The sequence below is a fragment of the Pteronotus mesoamericanus genome, unplaced genomic scaffold (genome assembly GCF_021234165.1).
Source record: "Pteronotus mesoamericanus isolate MK-2021 breed Mesoamerican mustached bat unplaced genomic scaffold, CSHL_Meso_final contig_94, whole genome shotgun sequence".
NCBI classification, from domain to species: Eukaryota; Metazoa; Chordata; class Mammalia; order Chiroptera; family Mormoopidae; genus Pteronotus; species Pteronotus mesoamericanus.
This window is the reverse complement of record NW_026555285.1, coordinates 7,001,155-7,025,174: the sequence shown is the minus strand read 5'-3', so window position 1 is coordinate 7,025,174 and position 24,020 is coordinate 7,001,155. Positions and strand designations below refer to the sequence as shown.

Here is a 24,020-nt window from a genome sequence, read left to right as displayed (position 1 = left end):
CACTTTTGCTTTACTTATATTTTTATAAATAGTTTATAAATGTGTTCTAATGAACAGTCCTGGGTCTGAGTTATGTTATCACAGATATGCAATTTGAGCTTTCTAGAAGCAGTCTCAACACATTCTAATGCTGCTTCCTCTAATCTAACGATGACAAACCAATAGAACAGGTGAAAGTCTGTGATGTACATCTAAACAATTATAAAGTACAACACATGCAGCATCTGATTATTTCTCCCCACTTAACTTCACACTTGCAATTAAAAAGAAAGTCCTTCTCTTATTTATTACATGAACTGTGTCGGGGAGTCCTTTTATTTTAATCACCTTGCAGGCTCTCATTAAAGCTAGCAAACATATTATAATTGTGTTATAACTATTAGTAATAACTAATGGTGATACCTATCACATTATTATGGAATACAAATTAATGTAAGGTGGATCAATACAAACAGTAAAAATGATCATCACAGCCCTGGCCAGGTGGGTCAGTTGGCTGGAGCATCAGCCCATGTGCTAAAAGGCGGCAGGTTCAATTCCAGGTCAGGGCACATACCTAGGTTGAGTGTTCAATCCCTGAGTGGGGTGCATACAGGAGGCAACTGATTTATGTCTCTCTTGCACATTGATGTCTCTCTCTCTGTCTCCCTTCCCCTCTCTTGAAAATCAATTTTTAAAAAATCTTCATGTGAGGATTTTTTAAAAAAGATTACTCCACTATACTCTTAGAGACTTCATTTCTGCAAGAATTTTTTTTCCTTCTCCTGTTCATCCATGCAAGAGCCAGGTAAATTACAGTCTCTAGCTCTAAATGTATCTTTACTAATAGGGGTGTTCTCTCAGAAAATAACTTCCTATGACTCCTCCAGTTTTGAAATTTTGCACCCTCTCATAAGCATATGAAAATCCCAGCATTTCCCTTTGACCCATTTCAAATTTACATGGTGAAGTTCCAAATGCTGGGAATTGCATAGTGTCCATTCTTAGCACAGATATCAATCACCTGCCCTGGCCATCAGAACAGAATCCAGATATTTCTCCAATGTGATATTATAAAGACGAAGTGCTTTTAGCATCTATATAATGTTTTTGCTAAATTTTGCAGGTGGTAAATGAATCCTATTTTTTCCAAACTGGGACCCATCTAATCACATGCAGGTGAGTACTTTCCTTGTGCTGTGTATTCAACTGTACAATTTTGTACTTGCTGACTTGCATCTCTCCCCCACCTCTCAATCTCACACACACACACACGTGTGCGCACACACGCACTTCCAAATTGAGATTGAATCAAGTGGTTATCCCAGAACAGCTAAAAGTTTGGTTCTCAATCAAACTTGTATTTTTGAAGCACTTACTTAACATTTATTAAATAGAGTTGGGTAAAATTTATTTTCTATTAAGACAAGTGTGTATTTCTTTACAGTTAACATAGTTCATGCATTGAATGAACATACCACTTTACTTGCATCAGCTTCTTTCATTTCACAATTTTTTGGTCTGTCATTACTGGACAGTATTAGTTATACTCATGAGGACAAACATAACTCACACAAATATAGTTACAAAGTTACAAAATAGATTTCAAAGTTCTTTTATTTGCTTGTTTACTTTTATGTTATCAAAACATTCCCCACTTTTCCCTGCTCCTTTTTTTAAAGGTTTATTTATTTATTTATTTTTAGAGAGAAGGGAAGGGAGGGAGAAAGAGAGGGAGAGAAACATGGATGTGAGAGAAAAACATCAATTGGTTGTCTAACTTAGGCTTGTGCCCTGACCAGGTATCGAATCAGTGACCTCTTGCTTTGCAGAATGACACCCAAACAACTGAGCCACACTGGTCAGGGCTTCCCTTCTCCTTTTTCTGTTAGTTTTTCTTTTATGATTTATCAAACCAGGCAAATTCTTGTAAAGCACACTAACAACTTGTAAATTTAAAATCACTCATTTCCAATAAAGAGGCCTATTTAAAATACTACTGAGTATAGGGCAAAGGACCTGAACAGACACATCTCCCAGGAGGACATACACTGGGCCCAGAAACATATGAAAGGTTGCCCAGCATCAGGAGCCATCAGAGAGTTGCAAATTAAAACCACAATGAGATACCACTTCACACCAGTCAGAATCGTCATCTTAAACCAATCAACAAACAACAAGTGCTGGCAAGATTATGGAGAAAACGGAACCGTAGTCCACTGTTGGTGGGAATGCAGACTAGTGCAGCTGCTGTGGAAAACAGTTTGGAAATTCCTCTAAAAGCTAAAAATGGAACTGCCTTTTAACCCGGTAATTCCACTGCTGGGATTATACTCTAAGAATCCTGAAACAGCAATTCAAAAGAACCTACGCACCCCAATGTTCATAGCAGCGCAGTTTACAATAGCCAAGTGCTATAAACAGCCTAAGTGCCCATCAGTAAATGAGTAGATCAAAAAACTGTGGTACATTTACACGTGACATACTACACAGCAGAAAGAAAGTAGGAACTCCTACCATTCTCAACAGCATGGATGAAACTGGAGAGCATTATGCTAAATGAAATAAGCCAGGAGGTTAAAGACAAATACCATATGAGCTCACCTATAAGTGGAACCTAATCAACAAAACAAACAAGTGAGCGAAGTAGAACGAGAGACACGGAAATAAAGAACAAACTGACAGTAACCAGAGGGGAGGGGGGCAGGGCATAATGAGGGAAAGAAGGGGAAGAGTCAAATCAAGGAACATGTATAAAGGACCCATGGACAAAGCCAGTGGTGGGGGCGGAGGATTGAATGTGGGAGGTGGGGGTGGGCAGGGAGGAGGAGAGTAAAGGGGGGAAAATTGGAACAACTCTAATTGAACAACAACTTAAAAAAGTCTTTCTATCAAAAAAATAAATGAAATACTACTGAGTATAAAACTTTCAACTGACTGTGAATTATCAAATTCAGGTGATTCTAAACTAGGACAGTGGTGAGGCTTATAGTAACACTGTACAAAATATTAAATAGAAATAGTTCAGCAATGGCAATAATTCTTATTAACTTGCTCCATCCCATGAAAGGGTTGAAATAAATTTTGTCTTGCCAATTACCTAAATGTTACATGTTAAAACATCAGTTAACAGATGCCATGTTTCCTACTTACACCAACAATGTTACACTGGCATGCAGTGGTGCCCTGGGAAGCTGCCAGTCCTTAAACTAGCTGTGTACAAGCAGACATGCAAATGCATCCATGGATCCATCTGTTAGACATCAAAAAATGCAATAGTTAGACAAATAATCCTTCCGTCTAAATGTTTAAATGTTAAATCCTAAATATACACTGAAGGATTTGAATCAAGGAACTTGCAAACATGACTCAGTCACACATCTGGCTCAGCCTTGTCTGGATGTCAGAATGTTCCAGTCATTTTGTATTTATTTATAGTGAGGCAAATCAAGTTGCAATCCGTGTAGTCTCAAAGGTCTACTTAAACAATGAAGACCTATGATACTCTGAAGTATGGCTGATTCCCCAATTTTATTAATGGGGGTATGCTTCAGTGCTCCCAGTGGATGCCTGAAACACAAACCTTATATATGCTATATATTTTTCTATACACACATACACTTACAGCTTCTCTTTGGCATATGTGAATTGCCACCACCACTACTTTCGTGATTTGGAGCCATTATTAAGTAAGGGTTATTGAAAACAAGCACTGCGAAACTGTGACAGTAGATCTGATAACCTACACAGCTATTCAAGTGACTAAAGGACAGGCAGCATATATGGCTTGGGTACTTTTGACTAAAGGATGATTCATGTCCCAGGTGAGATGGAGCTGGATCGCATGAGATTTCATAATGCTATTCTGAACAGCATGCAATTTTAAACACAAATTGTTTTTTCTCTTTTTTTATTGAATTTATTGCGGTGACATTGGTTCACAAAACCATACAGGTTTCAAGTGTACAACTCAACAAAACATTGTCTACACACTGCACTGTGCATCTATCGCCCTGAGCAAAGTCTCCTTCCACTCCTATTTCCCCCACTTTACCCACCTTCACCTACTCCCCCACCTCCTTTTCCCTTGGTTAACACTGTTATCTGTGTCTATGTGTTATTTTTTTTTTACTTAATCCCTTCACCTTCTTTCATCCAGTCCCCCAACCCCCTCTCCTCCAATAGCTGTCCGTCTGTTCCATTTATCTATGATTGTTTCTGTTTCGTTTGTCAGTTTATTTTGTTCTTTAGATTCCACATATAAGTGAGATCATATGGTATTTATCCTCCTCTGACTAGCTTATTTTATTTACCATACTAATATCCGGGTCCATCCATGCTATCACAAAAGGTAAGATTTCCTTTTTTATTTTTCAGCCTGAGTAGTATTCCATTGTGTAAAGGTACCACAGCTTTTATTTTTATCTACTTATCTACTGATGGGCACTTGGGCTACTTCCAAATCTTAGCTATTGAAAATAATGCTACATTGAACCCTGGGGTGCACATATTCTTTCAAATTAGTGTTTTGGGTTTCTTTAGATATATTCCCAGAAGTGGAACCTCTGGGTCATAAGGCAGGTCCATTTTTAATTTTTTTTTTGGTGGGGGAGGCTCCAAACCCATCCTGCCCCTTTACTTAGCCATTGTATAAGTCCCAATGATTGGTTTACAACCATTCTTTTCTTTTTAAAATATTATATTGTTTATTCTATCACAGTTGTCCCAATTTTCTCCCTTTGCCCTCCTCCACCCAGCCTGCTCCTCACTTCCATAGTCAGTCCCCACACTGTTGTCCATGTCTGTGGATCCTTCATATATGTGGTTTGACTAATCCTTTCATCTTCTTTCAATCAGTCCCTGCCTCACCTCTTGCAGCTGTCAGTCTGTTACATAATTCCATGCATCTGGTTGTATTTTGCTCATCAGTTTATTTTGTTAATTAGATTCCTCTTATAAGTGAGATCATGTGGTATTTTTCTTTCACCAACTGGCTTATTTCACTTATGATAATAGTCTTCAGTCCATCCATGCTGTTGCAAAAAGTTGGAATTCCTCCTTTGTTTCTGCTGCATAGTATTCCATTGTGCAGATGCATCACACCCTTTTTTTTATCCATTCATCTACTGATGGACACTTAGACTGATTTCAGCACTTGGCTGTTGTAAATTGTGCTGCTATGAACATTGGGGTGCATAAATTCTTTTGAACTGATGTTTCAGGATTCTTCACATATATTCCCAGCAGTGGAACTGCTGGGTCAAAAGGCACTTTCATTTTTAGTTTTTTGAGAAAATTCTACACTGTTTTCCACAGTGGCTGCAAATTCCACCGGCAGTGTACTAGGATTCCCTTTTTTCCAGTCTTCACCAGCACTTGTTTGTTGATTTATTAATGATAGCCAATTTGGCAGGTATGAGGATATCTCATTGTGGTTTTATTTTGCATTTCTCTGATGGCTAGTGATGTTGAATATTTTTTATATGTCTATGGGCCATCTGTATGTCCTCCTTGGAGAAGTGCCTGTTCAGGTCTTTGCCCATTTTTTATTTGGTGTTTTTGTCTTCCTGGTGCTGAGTCATATAAGCTTGTTATACAGGGTCTGGCACAGATGATGCCCCTTTTTTATTATAAAATCTTTTATTACAAACTCATAAGCATGTAATGATGTAACAACAATATCACACTCAAGTACACCATATGACATTTTAGGTGAAATGTTTAAATTTAAACTAATAATTATTACACCTATACTATTACCATACCAACGACACTCAAGCAGGCATTACCTCTGCTGGAACCTGTATATTGTGGAGATTAAACCCTGTCTGATGTATTGTTGGCAAATATATTTTCCTATGCACTCAGTTCCGCTTTCATTTTGATGGTTTCTTCAGCTGTGCAGAAGCTTTTTAATTTGATGTAGTACCATTTGTTTATTTTTTTTCTTTATTTTCTTTACCCTAGCAGGGGTGTCCAACCTTTTGGTGTCTCTGGACCACAATGGAAGAAGAAGAGTTATCTTGGGGCACACATTAAATACACAAACATGAATAAAAACTGATGAGCAAAGCAAGGTTTTAAGTAAATTTACAATTTTGTGTTAGGTTGTACTCATAGCCATCTTGGGCCTCATATGGCCCATGGGCCACAGGTTAGACACCTAGGGGATGAATCAGCAAACTATTGCTCTGCAAGATATCTGAAATTTTACTCCTATGTTTTCCTCTAAGATACTTATGGTATCATAACTTATATTTGAGTCTTTTATTCATTTTGAGTTTATTCTGGTATACGGTGTAAGATAGTGCTCTAGTTTTATTTCTTTGCATGTACGTGTCCAGGTCTCCTAACACAATTCATTGAAGACACTCTCTTTATTCCATTGTATGCTCTTGCCTTCTTTGTCAAATATCAATTGATCATGAAGGTGTGGGTTTATTTCTCAGTTCTCTGTTCTGCTCCACTAATCTATATGTCTGGGGGGGGTTTTGTTTTGTTTTGTTAATTATTTATTTTTTCAAATACATTTGTCTCGGCCTACCCCCCACCACTTTCCCTTACCCCCTCCCTCCCTCCATCCCTCCCGCACCTCTTCCCCTTTGGTTTTGTCCATGAGTGCTTGCTATATGTTCCTTGACTTTCCCCTTCCCTTCCCTTTCCCCAGCACCCTCTCCCTCCTTCTCTCTTGTCTCTGTTGGTTTCTTTTCCTTTCAATGTTGGTGGTCTTATTTTCATTGCATCTTTGTATTGTTGGTTAGGTTCCGCTTATAGGTGAGATCATATGGTATTTGTCTTTCACCCCCTGGCTTATTTCACTTAGCATAATGCTCTCCAGTTCCATCCATGCTGTTGTGAAGTTTAGTAGTTCTTTTTTCCTTTCTGCTGCGTAGTATTCCATTGTGTATATGTACCATGATTTTTTGATCCAATCATCTACTGATGGACACTTAGGTTGCTTCCAACACTTGGCTATTGTAAATTGTGCTGCTATGAACATTGGGGTGCATAGGTTCTTTTGTATTGGCGTGTTGGTGTTCTTAGGGTACAGTCCCAGCAGTGGAATCACTGGATCAAAAGGCAGTTCCATTTTCAGCTTTTTGAAGAAACTCCACACCACCTTCCACAGTGGCTATACCAGTCTGCATTCCCACCAACAGTGGACTAGGGTTCCCTTTTCTCCACAGCCTCGCCAGCACCTGTTGTTCGTTGCTCTGTTTATGATGGCCATTCTGACCGGTGTGAGGTGGTACCTCATGGTGGTTTTGATCTGCATTTCTCTGATGGCTAGTGATGCTGAGCATCCTTTCAAATGCCTCTGGGCCCTCTGTATCTCCTCCTTGGAAAAGCATCTGCCCAGGTCCTTTGCCCATTTTTTGATTGGATCGTTTGTCTTCTTGGAGTGGAGTCGAGTGAGTTCTTTATATATCTTGGAGATCAAACCTCTATCTGATGTATCATTAGTGAATATATTTTCCCATATGGTTGGCTCCCTTTTCATTTTGCTGATGTTTTCTTTTGCCGTGCAGAAGCTTCTTATTTTGATGAGGTCCCACGTGTTTATTCTTTCCTTTATGTCCCTTGCTTTAGGAGACATATCAGTGAAAAAATTGCTGTGTGGGATATCTGAGAGTTTCCTGCCAATGTTCTCCTCGAGGACTTTGATGGTGTTGCGACTTATATTTAAGTCTTTTATCCATCTTGAGTTTATTTTTGTATATGGTGTCAGCTGATGATCCAATTTCAATTTTTTGCATGTAGCTGTCCAGCTCTCCCAACACCATTTGTTGAAGAGGCTATTATTGCTCCATTTTATGCTTCTGCCCCCTTTGTCAAATATTAGATGCCCATATAGACCTGGGCTTAATTCTGGGCTTTCTATTCTGTTCCACTGGTCTATGGATTTGTTCTTGTGCCAGTACCAGATTGTTTTGAGTATAGTGGCTTTATAGTAGAGTTTGATGTCTGGTATTGTGATCCCTCCTACTTTGTTTTTCTTTCTCAAAATTGCTGCGGCTATTCGGGGTCCTTTATGGTTCCATATAAATTTTTGAAATGTCTGTTCTATTTCTGTGAAATATGTCATTGGTGTCTTAATAGGGATTGCGTTGAATCTATAAATTGCTTTGGGTAGTACGGACATTTTGATGATACTAATTATTCCAATCCATGAGCACAGTATATGCTTCCATGTATTTGTGTCTTCCTTAATTTCTTTCTTCAATGTTGTATAGTTTTCTGCATACAGGTCTTTTACCTCTTTGGTTAAATTTATTCCTAGATACTTTAGTTTTCTTCTTGCTATATCGAATGGTATTTTTTTCTGATTTCTTCTTCTTCTATTTCATTGCTGGTGAACAAAAATGCCTTTGATTTCTGAATATTGACTTTGTATCCCGCTGTTTTTCCGAATTCACTTATTAGGTTGAAGAGTTTCTTGGTAGAATCTACAGGGTTTTCTATGTACACTATCATATTATCTGCAAACAACAATCGCTTTACTCCCTCCTTTCCTATTTGGATGCCTTTTACTTCTCTTTCTTGTCTGACCACTGTGGCTAGGACTTCCATATGATGTCGAAAAGAAGCGGTGAAAGTGGGCATCTTTGTCGTGTTCCCGATCTTAGTGGAAAAGCTTTTAGTTTTTGCCCATTGAGTATGATGTTGGCTGTAGGTTTTTCATATATGGCCTTTATTACGTTGAGGAATGCCCCATTTATTCCCATTTTGCTGACTGTTTTGATCATAAATGGGTGCTGTACCTTCTCGAATGCTTTTTCTGCATCTATCGAGATGATCATGTGGTTTTTGTCTTTTCTTTTATTTATGTGATGTATTACAATTATTGACTTGTGTATATTGAACCATCCCTGCATCCCTGGGATGAATCCCACTTGATTGGGGTGAATAATCTTTTGAATGTATTGCTGGATGCAGTTTGCCAATATTTTGTTGAGGATTTTAGCATCTATGTTCATCAGTGAAATTGGCCTGTAGTTTTATTTCTTTGTAGGGTCTTTATCTGGTTTTGGGATTAGGGTGATGCTGGCCTCATAAAAAGAGTTTGGGAGTCTTCCCTCCTCTTGGATTTTTTGGAATAGTCTGAGAAGGAGAGGGGTTAGCTCTTCCTTAAATGTTTTGTAAAATTCTCCTGTGAAACCGTCCGGCCCTGGGCTTCTTGTGCTGGGAGTTTCTTGATTACTGCTTCAATTTCCCCAGCTGTTATCGGTCTGTTCAAGCTTTCTGTTTCTTCCTCCTTCAGTGTTGGAAGATTATACTTTTCTAAAAATGTGTCCATTTCATCGAGGTTTTCAAATTTCTTGGCATATAATTGTTCATAGTAGTTTCTGACAATCCTTTGTATTTCTGTGGTATCAGTTGTTATTTCTCCTCTTTCATTTCTGATATTATTAATTTGGGTCCTCTCCCTTTTTGTCTTGATGAGTCTGCTTAAAGGCTTGTTGATTTTATTTATCTTTTCAAATAACCAGCTTCTGGATTGGTTGATCCTTTGAATTGTTCTTTTCGTCTCTATATCATTCAGTTCTGCTCTAATCTTGACTATTTCCTTCCTTCTACTTGCTCTGGGATTTATTTGTTGTTGTTTCTCCAGTTCTTGAAGTTGTAGTGTTAGGTCTTTTATTTGAAATGTTTCTATCTTTTTTAGGTAAGCCTGTATTGTTATATCTTCTCTCTCAGGACTGCCTTTGCTGTGTCCCATTGGTTCTGGACTGTTGTCTGTTCATTTTCATTTGTTTCCAGAAATTTTTTTATTTCTTCTCCTATCTCATTATTGACCCATTCATTGTTTAATAGTTTACTATTCAGTCTCCATAGTTTGTAAGTTTTTGAAGTTTCTCTCTGAGGTTGATTTACAGTTTCAAGACCTTGTGGTCCGAGAAAAAGTTTGGTATTACTTCAATTTTCCTGAATTTGCTGAGGTTTATTTTGTGTCCTATCATGTGGTCTATCTTTGAAAAACTGCCATGAGCATTTGAAAAGAATGTGTATTTTTCTTCTTTGGGATGTAAGGTTCTATATATATCAGTTAAGTCTATTTGATTCAATGCGTCATTCAGCTCTACAATATCCTTACTGATATTATGTTTGGAAGTTCTGTCCATTTTTGCCAGTGGGGTGTTGAAATCCCCTACTATCAGTGTGTTGCTGTTTATATCTTTTTTGAAGTCATCTTTATATACTTGGGGGCTCCTATATTGGGAGCATATAAGTTTACAATGTTTATATCTTCTTGATAGATTCTTTCTTTAAGTATTATAAAGTGCCCCTCTGGGTCTCTTTTTATGGCCTTTGCTTTGAAATCTACTTTGTCTGATACAAGTATAGCAACCCCGGCCTTCTTCTCTTGCCCATTTGCTTGGAATATTTTTTTCCCATCCCTTTACTTTCAATCTGTGTAGGTCTCTTGCTCTGAGGTGGGTCTCTTGTAGGCAGCATATGTGTGTGGGTCGTGTTTTCTTATCCATTCAGCTACCCTGTGTCTTTTGATTGCGGCATTTAGTCCATTTACATTGAGAATTATTACTGATAGAAACTTATTCATTTTTTCTCTTTGTACCTGTGTTTTTCTCTTTCTCACTCTTTTCCTTCATCTTCTTAAACCAGTCCCTTGAGCATATCTTGGAGTGCTGGTTTGGTAGAGATGTATTCTTTTAGCTTTCTTTTGTCTGGGAAACTCCTTATTTCCCCTTCTGTTTTAATGAGAGCCTTGCTGGGTAGAGCAGCCTTAGTTCTAGGCCCTTGCTTTTCATTACTTGGAATATTTGTTACCATTCCCTTCTGGCTTGTAGTGTTTCTGTTGAGAAGTCAGCTCCTAGGCGTATCGGGGCCCCTTTATATGTTACTTTATCCTTCTCCCTTGCTGCCTTGAGGATTCTCTCTTTGTCTTTGATAGTTGCCATTTTAATGATAATGTGTCTTGGAGTGGGCCTCCTTGGGTCACCCTTGAGTGGGGCCCTCTGTGCCTCCTGGATCCAGGAGAGCCTTTCTCTCCTCAAATTAGGGAAATTTTCCATCATTACTTTTTTGAGGAGGTTCTCTAGCCCTTGCTCCTCTTCTTCTCCTTCTTAGGAGGAGAATAATATCCATATAATAGGGATCCATATAATAGGGATCCTGCGTTTCAGGTTGTCCTGCATTTCCCTAAATGCCTCTTCATGCTTTCTGAGTCTTTTTTCCATTTATTTTTCTTTCTGGGAGCTTTCTTCTACCTTATCCTCCATCTCGCTGATATGATCCTCGGCTTCATCCAGCCTGCTTTGGATTCCTTCTACTGTGTTCTTCAATTCAAAAATGGTATTCTTCATATCCTCTTGTGTCTTCTTGACAGTTTCTATGTCCTTTTCCAGGTTATTATAGTTTGCTGTAAGATCCTGATAGTTTCTCTGCAGTTTCTCATAGTTCTCTTTGAGCTGGCTGAGCTCATTGAGCTTCCTTAGAACCATTGTTTTGAATTCAATATCTGATAGTTCCCTTGCCTCTATTTCATTTAGCTCTCTCTGTGGGGAGTCCCCTTTTCCACTCATTTGAGGGGAACTTCTTTTTCTTCCTATTTTTGTGAGCGTCTGTTAAGTAAGTTATTTATTTATTTATTTATTTTTGCTTCTGCTTCTATTGATCCATCTAGATTTCCTGACTGTGGATTAAACTTCTATGGTAGTAGGCAGGTCTTTTTTATTTATTTGTTTGTTTGTTTGTTTGTTTTTATTTATTTTTCCTTTACTTTTCTTTCTGGGCCTGCCTCTGATGATGTCAGTTGTTGACCCTACATGACCTTGGGTTGTTTGTTTGAGCCTTCCAGGAGTCTACTGTCTGTGTCTGACTCCTGCTTTGGGCAGCTCTGTGACCCCTTCAGCCAGGGATCCACTATTTCTGTGGATCGCTCTGCACTCTCACACCGGCTCCCTGATAGCGCTCGCCTTCCCAGCAGGATCCCCGACCCACCTGGGCTCAAGCGTGCTTGCCCCAGGGGACTTCTTCGCTACCTTGCAGATTCGTCTGCCCCCCTCCGGGGGCAAGCACCCGGCACTGGTCCATTTAGGGTCTTCTATTGTGTGCTTTCCCCGCTTTTCCTTCTTTGGATGCATTGCCTGCCGTCGCCAAATGGAGACTACGGAAATGAGAGGAAGTCAGCTCCAGGACTCTCCCGTTAATCCTGTGTCCAGTCTCTCCTCCAGGGACTCTGGGCGGCTCTCTGACCCCTTTGGCCCGGGATCCACTATTTCTGACTGCTCTGCACTCGCCGGCCCACGCGGGTCGATTTACATCTGCCCTTTCCGATCTGCACACTCCCTCGCAGGCCCCATCGGTGCCAACCTGTGAGAGGCCTTGCCAGCCCCCGCGAGCCCTCGCCAGCCTGCGCACGTCTACACACACACTCGCCAACCCTCGCCAGCCACTCGGGGCAAGTGTGCGCACCTGCACTGGGTGGTTTTGGGCTCTCTATTGCGTGCTTTTCGGCTTTTGGCTCTTTGGGGGTGTGTCCTCTTTCCGCACAATGGATACTAAGGAAAGGAGAAGGAGTCCGAACTCCCCGGTTCCTCCTCCCATTCTTTCCCCAACACCTCTGTCTCCAGTTCCTCCCCAAGGGTCTCTGTGCAGTTCTGTGACCCCCTTCGTCCAAGGATCCACCCCCTGTGCTGACGGCGTTGCAATCGCAGGCAGTCTGGTTTCTGCGTGCCCCGCTTCTCCTTCTTTGAGGGCGCGCCCTGCCTGCCCAGAATGGAGACTACAGAACGGGGAGGGAGTCGGGACTTCCCGGTTCCTCCCATTCTTTCCCCAACGCCTCCGTCTCTAGTCTCTCCTCAAGGCTCTTCCAGCCAGTCTGCACTTAGCCCCCCAGCTCACACACGCACAAGCTGTGTGCGGAGCGCACAAAAGGCAGGTTAATTGATTCCCTTATGCCTGAGCGAGATGGTAGCTGCAGAGTGGGAGGTGCGTTATCACCAGGGCTCCACCAGCTGCTGTCTTGTAACAGGGCACAGCCAGGGCCCCCCCCACCCAAAGTGTATTTGTAACGGGGTCCCTATATGTCTGTTCTTATGCCAGTACCAGACAGTTTGGATTACAGTGGCCTTGAAGTATAGTTTGATGTCAGGTATTATGATCCCTCTAACTTTTTTCTTCTTTCTCAAGATTGCTGAGACTATTCAGGGTATTTTTGTTTCCATATAAATTTTTGGAATATTTGTTCTAGATCTGTGAAATATGTCATTGTTATCTTGATGGGAATTGCATTTAATCTATAGATTACTTTTGCTAGTATGGGTATATTAAAGATGTTAATCAATTTTTCCAATTCATGAACACAGTATCTGCTTCCACTTATTTATATTTTCTTCAATTTTTCTTCACTGTCCTAAAGTTTCCCAAATACAGGTCTTTTACTTCCTTGGTTAAATTTATTCCTATGTACTTTATTTTTTGTGTGTTGCTATAGTAAATGGGATTGTTTTCTTAGTTTCTCTTTCTGATAGTTTATTATTGGTGTATAAAAATGCCATTGATTTCTGAATATTGATTTTGTATCCCACTACTCTGCCAAATTTATTTATTAGGTCAGCTAGTCTTTTTGTGGAGACTGATCAAGTGAGATTTATTCCAGAGATGTAGGAATGGGTACAATATCCACAAGTTAATAAATGTGACCCATCACATCAACAAAATGAAAGACAAAAATCCCATGATCATATCAACAGATGCATAAAAATCATTTGATAAAATCCAGCACCCCTTATGATAACACTCAGCAAAGTGGGAATAGACAGCATACTTCAACATAATAAATGACATATATGGAAAACCTTTAAAAGTGTTTCCCTTAGGACTAGGAACAAGACAGAGATGTCCACTTTCACAACTTTTATTCAATATAGTACTGGAAGTCCTAGCCACAGCGATTACACAAGAAATGAAACGCATCCAAATTGGAAAGGACAAAATAAAACTGTCAGTATTCACTGACAACATGATATTGTGCATAGAAAATCCTATATGCTCCTCCATTTCTCATTTTTTGAGTAAATTCCATACCGTTTTCCACAGTGGCTGCACCAGTCTGCATTCCCACCAGCAGTGCATGAGGGTTCCCTTTTCTCCACATCCTCACCAGCATTTGCTGTTTGTTAATTTATTGATAATAGCCATTTTGCCAGGGTGAGATGATATTTCATTGTGGTTTTAATTTGTATCTCTCTGATGATTAGTGACATTGAGCATTTTTTTTTCATATGTCTATTGGTCATCTGTATGTCTTCTTTGGAGAAGTGCCCATTCAGGCCCTTTGCCCATTTTTAATTGGGTTGTTTGCCTTGCTGGTGTTGTGCAGTGTAAGTTCATTATATGTTTTAGAAATTTGCCACTTATCAGATATATCATTGGCAAATATTTTCTCTCATTCATTTTCCCTTTTCATTTTGTTGACGGTAAAACATAAATTATTTATCTCTAGAATTTTCCATTCAGTATTTTTGGACGCTAATTGTCCATGGGGAACTGAAACCAAAGAAAGTGAAACACAGATGAGGGTAGACTACTGTGTAAGTTTCTGACATTTAAAATATCTTAAGTCAGTTATTTTAGCCTCTTGGAAAAAACATGTTGCAGCATGTACTTTAGATTACTTCAACAAAGCCAGTTTAATCATGAATCATTATTTCTACTGCATTCTAGCAATGCTTCCTTTATAAAGCCATTTTGCACAATACTGCTAGAAACCACAGAATGTTACTTAACAGTAATTACTTGTACAGTTTTCAAAACAAGTGAACCTCTCACCATCTAGGAGCTTTGCCCAGAGGCTCGGGCTTGCTCCTGGTATGGCGACTTACTCTTCTTCTTGAGTTCCAGCAATGTCATGTTGCTTTCTAGCTTGCTAATGCACTAGCCTTATAAACAGATCCCCTAAATGCTCTCCGAGGTTCTGATCTTACATTCAGAGAAGATACTACCTTTACTTTATGCAAATTATGCAGGATTTTTTTCAATAATTCATATTCCATCTATCACTATCAACAGTCATCTTCATATATGAATGTTAATACTACTTTATTAAAGAATTCTTGATAATTAGTATTATGGGGAGAGTTGAGGAGGGGTGACTGTATGAAGGCAGCCAGAGGAAAACTAGTTCAGCTACTTTGGAGCTGGCCTCTGTGAAGCAGTCCTGCATATTACAGCCAGAAGGACAAAGTAGATCTCACAGTGACCAGCACAGTTACCAGTAGCAGAACATGTTATAAAAAAAAAACACAGATGTGCCCTGCATGGATTACACTCATACTCTTGTGAGTCAATACTCTTGTGAGAGCATTGTACTTGAGAAACAGAGTTCTTCTGGATGACTGAGGAAGAACTGGAAGGGAATTGGATTATCACTGACATACAGTTCTAAATGGATAGAAATAACATCTTTTTATTTGTCATCAGCTATAATGAACAAATTTTTTTCTTTTTCCTTTTTTTCTTTCTTATTCTTTTGATAAAGGCTTATAAATAGAATTATCTGTACTTTCCAAAAGAATAAAAAGAAAGCAGACTTTATGACTTTTGGAAAGTTTTTACCCAAGAATTCCCTGTAAAGTAGATTTGAAAATTAATGTTTTCAGAGGAAATTGTTATCAAAAAAATAATCTGGCAAATTAATTATCATAAATTATCCTTAAGAGTTTTTCTCATCAAGACTTTCATGATATGGAAGGAATTCTGGCCAAGATAGAGGCAAGGGTAGATAAACTTTGCCTCCTCACACAACCAAAAGAACAACAAACTTTAAAAACAAAAAACAATCAGAACGGCCAGAAAATTGAACTGTATGAAAGTCCAATAAACAAGGAATTGAAGAAGAAACATTCATCCAGACTGGTAGGTAGAGCGGAGAAGGACAGCTGGGGTGGAGAGGACGCATGGCAAGGTGGCAACTGGAGTACTGGACTGGTGAGGAGGTGGCTGGAGGACTGGGCTGGTGAGATGGTGGCTGACGGCCCCACATTTGCATGTGAATAAACCAGAAAGAACAACAGGGAAATGAGACTGCGCAACCCAGGCCTCCAGAATGGGAAAAGAAAGCCTGAAAACTTCTGGCTATTAAAACCTGTGGGGAATACGGCAGCAGGAGAAATTCCCATCATAGGAGAGTTTGTTGGAGAGACCTACAGGGTTCTAGAACATACACAAACCATGTACCTGGGAATTAGCATCAGAAGGGCCAATTTTCTTGTGAGTAGTGGGGAAGTGACTGAAAGTCGGCTTAGTGAGCAAGCGGCATTGTTCCCTCTCGGACCCCTTCCCCACATACAGAGTCACAATGGGGCTATCCAGGTTGCCTCACCCTGGCGAATACCTAAGGCTCTAGCCCTTATGATATAACAGGTATGCCAAGACAAAGAAATATGGCCCAAATGAAAGAACAAATAAAACCCCCCAAAAAAACTAAGTGATGAGGAGCTAGCCAACCTATCAGATGCAGAGTTCAAAACACTGGTAATCAGGATGCTCACAGAAATTAAGTAAGGTCACAAAATAGAGGAAAAAGTGAAGGCTATGCAAAGTGAAATAAAGAAAAATATACAGGGAACCAAAAGTGCAGGGAAGGAAACTGAGACTCAAATCAATGATTTGGAGCAGAAGGAAGAAATAAATATTCAACCAGAACAGAATGAAGAAACAAGAACTTTAAAAAATGAGGAGAGGCTCAGGAACCTCTAGGACAACTTTAAACATTCAAACACCTGAATCATAGGGGTGCCAGAAGAAGAAGAGGAAGAGCAAGAAATTGAAAACTTATTTGAAAACATAATGAAGGAGAACATCCCCAATCTGGCAAAGGAAATAGATCTTCAGGAGATACAGGAAGCTCAAGGAGTCCTAAAGAAATTGAACCCAAGGGAGAACAAATCAAGACACATCATAACTACATTACCCAAGATTAAAGATAAGGAGAGAATCTTAAAAGCAGCAAGAGAAAAGGAGAGAGTTACCTACAAAGGAGTTCTCATAAGGCTATCAGCTGATTTCACAAAAGAAACCTTACAGGAAAGAAGGGGCTGCAAAGAAGTGTTCAAAGTCATGAAAGGCAAGGACCTATTTAGAATGGAAGGGCAGATAAAGTGCTTCCCAGGTAAGGTCAAGTTAAAAGAGTTCATCATCACCAAGCCCTTATTATAAGAAATGTTAAATGGACTTATCTAAGGAAAAGAAGATCAAAACTATGAACACTGAAATGACAACAAACTCCCAACTATCAACTGAACCTAAAAACAAAAACAAAAACAAACTAAGCAAACAACTGGAACAGGAATAGATTTACAGAAATGGAGATCACACAGCAGGTTATCAGCAGGGAGAGGGAGGAGGGAAGAATGGGGAAAAAGGTATGGGGAATAAGAAACATAAATAATAGACACAAAATAGACAGGGAGAGATTAAGAATACTGTATGGTAAATGGAGACAGCCTAGCTTCCTCACCCAGGTGTCCGGGTAACTAAGGGAAGCAATCTCTCACAACATAACCTTGAGTCTGGGTCCAGTAAATGGTTCCCATAACATGAAGTGGGCTCACATGTGCAGAATCATGCTATGTTACATAATATTTGGCTTTTGGCTAACTTTGTTCTAGTACTTAAGTGAGCAGGGGCTTCTCACTGTGCATGCAGACACAGGCTTTCCGTGTACATGGCTCGCCCACCCTTGAATAAAGGCACTTCATGTATCCTGACGACTGTGCATTTTCTTTCATTTACCTGAGTCTAGAGTGGACCTGCCAGGCCTTGACCGGCTGCAACACAAATAGTATAGGAAATGGAGAAGTCAAAGGACTTATATGTATGACCCATGGACGGAAACTAAGGAGGGTAATGCTGGTTTGAGGAGGGTGCAGGGCAGAGGGGAATAAAGGGAGGAAAACAATAGGACAATTGTAATAACATAAGCAATAAAATATACTTTAAAAAAAAAAAGCTTTCATGATGTTTCCCAAACTAAATCAGTAGCATTTTTATCTGTGCTTCCATGATAGCCCAGTATTTTTCCCCATAAATATATTACAATAAATCTCATTTCCCATCATCTGTCACTCATTTACTCACCTCATCAGTATCCTTGATGATGCTTACTCAATTTGTAGGTGCAAAGAAATACTAAGCTTCACATTTTTAAATTTTTTTTAAATTTTTAAATCATGTCTATTCTATTACAGTAGTCTCAATTCTTCCCCTTTTGCCCTCCTCCATCCATCCCACCCCAGACCCCTCTCCCACAGGTAATTCCCACTCTGTTTTCTATGTCCATAGGTCATTCATGCATGCTCTTTGTTTATATTTCTGAGCAATAAAAGCTATTCTTAAAAATATTTCTAAATAATAAAAATTTACACTAGTTAATAACAATGTCTTAATTATATTATCAATTAGTGTTGATAAGTAGTTGATGACAATAAAATATTTATCTTAATGAATTTTATTGTTTGCAAAATCATATACAAAAACTGATAATATTAACTCCAGTCAAAAACTGGTCCTCAGACTTCTGGTCAAGATGGAGGAGTAGGTAAACACAGCTCACCTCCTCACACAACCACAGCAAAATTACAACTGAAATATAGAACAACCATCTCTCAGAACCATTAGAAAAACAGAGCTGTATGGGAGTCTGACAACTAAGGAATTAAAGAAACCACATTTATCCAGCTGGTTAGGAGAGATGGAGGTCTGGAGACATAGAACTGGCTGGTCTCAAACCCACGTATGGTGTGTATAAAATGGAGGGATATCTCGGAAGCAAGGGATCCCACCCTCACCCAAGATCACCCAGTCATGGCTATAAAAACCAATGGGGTTTGGGTCAGCAAAAGAAACTTTAGGGTTCTCAGGTCTCTCCTCTTAGAGGGCCTGCAACAGACTTAGTATTTACTTAGACTCACTTCTTCTGAGCTCCAGCACCAGGGTAGCAGTTTAAAGGGCATCAGTGGCATACAGGGAGAAATTGAAGTATCTGGCATCAGGGAAAGACCTGGGGAACAGTTTCCTCCCAGGCAGAGGGAACTGTACCTTTTCTGAGCCCTCCCCACAGAGAGCCACAGTGTGGTGACACCATATCTGAATCTCCATCAATCTGGCTCACGTCGTAAACCCTGCCCTGATGATTACCTAAAGGTCTGCTCTATTGCCCTATCCAACTTACTGGCCTCCCAAGCAACCCTCCCACCCTGATAACAGTGGCTTTTCCATATAAAGGGCTGGACTAGGTGCAGGTTTCAGACCTTCCTAAATCCGCTCAAACAAGCAACAACCAATCCCAGCTGCCTATATTTCTCACAGAGTGGCCCCAGGCCTGGCACTAGCAGCAGCCATCTGCAGATCACTCTATAGCTTATGCAAGGGGGCTCCTAATAGAACACAGGCAGAGGCTGACCTTGGCCTGCATCACCTGGGAAACCCCAGCGCCTGTGCACTCAGCAGACAGTTGCAGATCATGTTGGAGCACCACCCAACCACCTCCACAAGCCACAGGGGGTGGTGGCTGCTGGCAGGGGTCATAGCCAGTCCCACCACTTGTCTAGACTGGGTAAATCCCTCCCATTGACATGCTGACAGCAGTCAAGATTCAACTACAAGAGGAGGGAGCACTTAGCACATACAGAGGGAGTACCTCAAGTACACAGCTTGGGAGACAGGGGAGGCTGTGCCACTGGACCCTACAGGACATCTCCTACTTTATACCACACTTAAGACTAAGATGGAGTCAAAGCAGCTCTACCTAATGCATAGAAACAAACACAGGCTGTCAAAATGAGGAGACAAAGAAATATGGCTCAAATGAAAAAACACAACAATACCCCAGAAAAAGACTAAACAAAAGAGCGATAAACAATCTATTAGATGCGAAGTTCAAAACACTGGTTATAAGGATACTCAAGGAACTCAATGGGTATGTCAACAGCATAAAAAATACCCAGGCAGAAATGAAGGATATGCTAACTGAAATAAAGAACAATTTACAGAGAATCAACGGTGGAGTGGATAAAGCTAAGAAAGAAGTCAATGATTTGGATCATAAGGAAGAAAAAGACATCCAATCAGTACAGCAAAGTCAATGATTAAATATAAAGAGAATCTTAAAAGCAGCAAGAGAAAATCAGATAATTACTAACAAAGGAGTTCCCATAAGAATGTCAACTAATTTCTCAAAAGAAACTTTATAGGCTAGAAGGGATTGGCTAGCATTCAAAGTGATTAAAAAAAAAAAAAAGGACCTACAACCTAGATTACTCTATCTAGCAAAGTTATCATTTGGAATCAAAGGGCACAAGGCAGATGAAGTGCTTCCCCGACAAGGTAACGGAGTTCATCATCACCAAACCATTATTATATGAAATGTTATAGGGACTTATTTAAGAAAAATAAGATCAAAACTATGAACATTAAATGGCAATAAATGCATAAGTATCAACAACTGAATCTAAAAAAAAATAAAACAAAGGGAAGAAGAAGAAGAGGGACAGACAGAATCACAGATATGGAGAACAATGGGATGGTGGACACTGGGGAGGGGGATTTAGGGGAATGAGGGAAAAGGTGAAGGGATTAAGAAGTCCAAATTGGTAGTTACAGAATAGACAGGGGGATGTTAAGAGCAAGTATGGGAAATGAAATTGCCAAAGAATTTATATGGATGACCCATGCGCATGAACAAAAGAGAGGGGAATAACTGGAGGGAGTGGAGGGTACTGGGTGGAGGGGGGCAAAGAGGGAAAAATTGGGACAACTGTAATAGCATAATCAATTTTTAAAAATAATAAAAGAAAGCTAAAAAATTCGTTTGCAAAGTTCATCATATTCTTTCCAGTCAAAAGCAGAGTCTCAGAAGTGCATAATATTTATATAGTTAAATATGCCTCATCCTGCTAATGGATACACAGTTTTGTTTTTGTGTTGTTTTGTTCTGTTTTGCTTTGCTTGAATCATGAAAATGTAAGTGGAACCTAATCAACAAAACAAACAAATGAACAAAAAAAGAACCAGAGACATGGAAATAAAGAACAAACTGATGGTGACCAGAGGGGAGGGGAAAGGGGATAATGGGGGGAAGAAGGAGAACATGTACAAAGGACCAAGGACAAGGTCAGTGGGATGAGGACTGTCTTTGGGAGCAGGGGTTGGATGGGGCAGGGAAGAGCAACAGAGGAAAAAATGGGGACAACTATAACTGAACAACAATAAAAAAATTAAGAAAGTGTTCTAAAATTAGATTGTGATAATTAAACAATTCTGTACATATATTAAAAAAACACTGAATTATATACTTTAAATGTGTACACTTTATACTATGCAAAGTACGTTTTTAAAAACTATTTTAAAAATAGGTAAATCAATTAAATTGAGTTGGTTTTTCTGAAAAGATAAAAGCAAACCTTTAGATATGCTAAGATAAAGAGTCAAGTATACAATATTAGAGAAGGAAGAGAAGATATTACAACTGATGCCATAGAAATAAAAAGGATTATAAAATATTTCTATGAACAATCATATCCCAACAATTTGGATAACTTAGTAGAAATAAATTCTTCAAACATACAGCCTAACAAGACTGGTTCATGAAGGAATAGTACATCTGAACAGACCTATAATAAATAAGGATATTGAAACAGTAACCAAAAAACCCCAACAAAGAAAAGCCCAGGATCAGAGAGCTTCAATGGTGTATTCTATGAAACTTTTAAATAAGAACTATGTCATAGTTCTTATGCTTTAATCTTCTTAAAATCTTCCAGAAAATTTATGAGGAGAAAACATTTCCAAACTCATTTGATGAGGCCAGCATTACCTTAACAACAAAGTTAGGCAAAAATACTATAGGAAAAGAAAACTATCAGCTAATATCTGTGATAAATAAAGGTGTAAAAATCCTCTACAAAATTAAAAAAAAAACAACACTGAATTCAACAGCACATTAAAAGGATCATATCCCATGACCAAATGGGATTTATTCCTGGGATGCAAGAATAATTCAACATATGAAAGCCATCAATGCAATACACACATTATTAAAACGAGGAATAAAAATCACATGAAAATCCCAATAGATGCAAAAAAAGCATTTGACCAAAATTTAACACTCTTTCCTGATTAAAACAAACAAACAAATTGTTCAACAAGCTAGAAACAGAAGAAAATAACATAATAAAAACCATATGTGAAAAGCCCACAGCTAAGATTACACTCAATTGTGAAAAACTAAAAACTTTTCCTCTAAGACCAGGAACAAGATTAGGATACCACTTCTATTCAACACAGTACTGAAAGTACACTAGTCTGAGCAGTTGGGAAAAAATAAAAGACAACTAAACCAGAAAAGAAGAAACAAATAATCTCTCTTTACATATGACATGATCTTATATATGTAGAAAACCCTAAAGATTCTACATATGAAAAAAACAAACTATTAGAACTAATAAATGAATCCAGCAAAGTTGTAAGACACCAAATCAATACACAAAAATCAGTTGTATTTCTATTGTATATACTAACAACACACAACCCAAAAAGGAAATTAAGAAAACAATCCAATTTACAATAGCATGCAAAAGACTAAAGTACTTAGAAATAAACTTAACCAAGGAAGTGAAAGGCATACGCTGAAAAGTACAAAACACTGATGAAAGAAATTAAAGAACACACAAATAAAAACAAAAACATCATGGATAGGAAGACTTAGAATTGTTAAAATGTCCATAATGCACAAAGCAATCCATAGGTTCGATGCAATCACTATCAAAATCTCTATGATATTTTTACAAAAATAGAAAAAAATTCTGAAATTTGTATGTAATCACAAAGGACTAAATAAATCTTGTGAAAGGAACTTTTTATATATTTTTTCAAGGCCTTATAGTTTCTGACGTCAAAACATTACAAAACTACAATAATAAAAATAGTATAATATTAGTATAAACACAGACATTAGACCAATGGAACAGAATGGAAATCCCAGAATTAAACCGACATATACCCACTAAAATGATGTTTGACCAGGATGCCAAGACCATGTAAAGGGGAAAGGCTTTTCTTTCTCTTCCACAAGTGGTGCTGGGAAAACTGCAGGTCCACGTGCAAAAGAATGAGGTTGGACCCCTATCTTATACCGTTTACAAAAATTAACTCAAAATAGAGTACAGACTTAACCATAAAGCCTAAAACTATAAAACTCATAAAAGAAAACATAGGGGAAAACTGTAACATTGGTCTGGGCAATGATTTTTTTGAATATAACAAAAGTTTAGGCAACAAAATCAAGAATAGACAAGCAGAACTACATCAAACTAAAAGGTTTCTACACAGTAAATGAAACAGTCAACAGAGTGACAAGGTGACCTACAGAATGGGACAAAATATCTGCAAACCATATACCCAATAAGGAGTTAATATCTAAAATCTACAAGAAATTCCTACAGCTCAATAGCAAAAAACAAAAAACTAAAACAACAACAGCATAGAAAATCCAACAAATAATATAATTAGGAAATAGACAAAGGACTTAAATAGACATTTCTCCAAAAATGACATACAAATGGCCCACAGGTATAAGAAAAGATACTTGAAATCACTAATCATCAGAAAACATAAATCAAAACCACAACAAATTATATAATCTCACATCTATTAGGATGGTCATTATTAAAAAAGAAAAAAAACAGACAATAAGTGTTGGTTAAGGTATGGAGAAATTGAAGCCTTTAGGTACTGTTGGTAGGACTATAAAATGGTATAGCTAAGGAGGCTTCTCAAAAATAGAACTACCACATGCCCAAGCAATTCTACTTCTGGAGATATATCCGAAAGAATTGAAATCAGGATATCAAAGGGATATCTGCACTCGCATGTTCATTGTAGTATGATTCACAGTAGCCAAAATGTAGAAACAACCTAAAAGTTAATCAATTGAGGAATTAAGTGCATGCATGCACACATGTATCTATACAATAGAATATTATTTAGCCATAAAATAGGAAATTCTGCCATCTGCT

At 38.7% G+C, this 24,020-nt stretch overlaps 1 protein-coding gene across 1 annotated transcript in view; it reads right to left on the bottom strand.

The window, feature by feature from the left end:
• Window positions 1–24,020, bottom strand: part of ENOX1 (ecto-NOX disulfide-thiol exchanger 1) — a 603,512-nt gene that overhangs the window by 411,458 nt on the left and 168,034 nt on the right. The gene's annotated exons all lie outside the window — the stretch shown is intronic.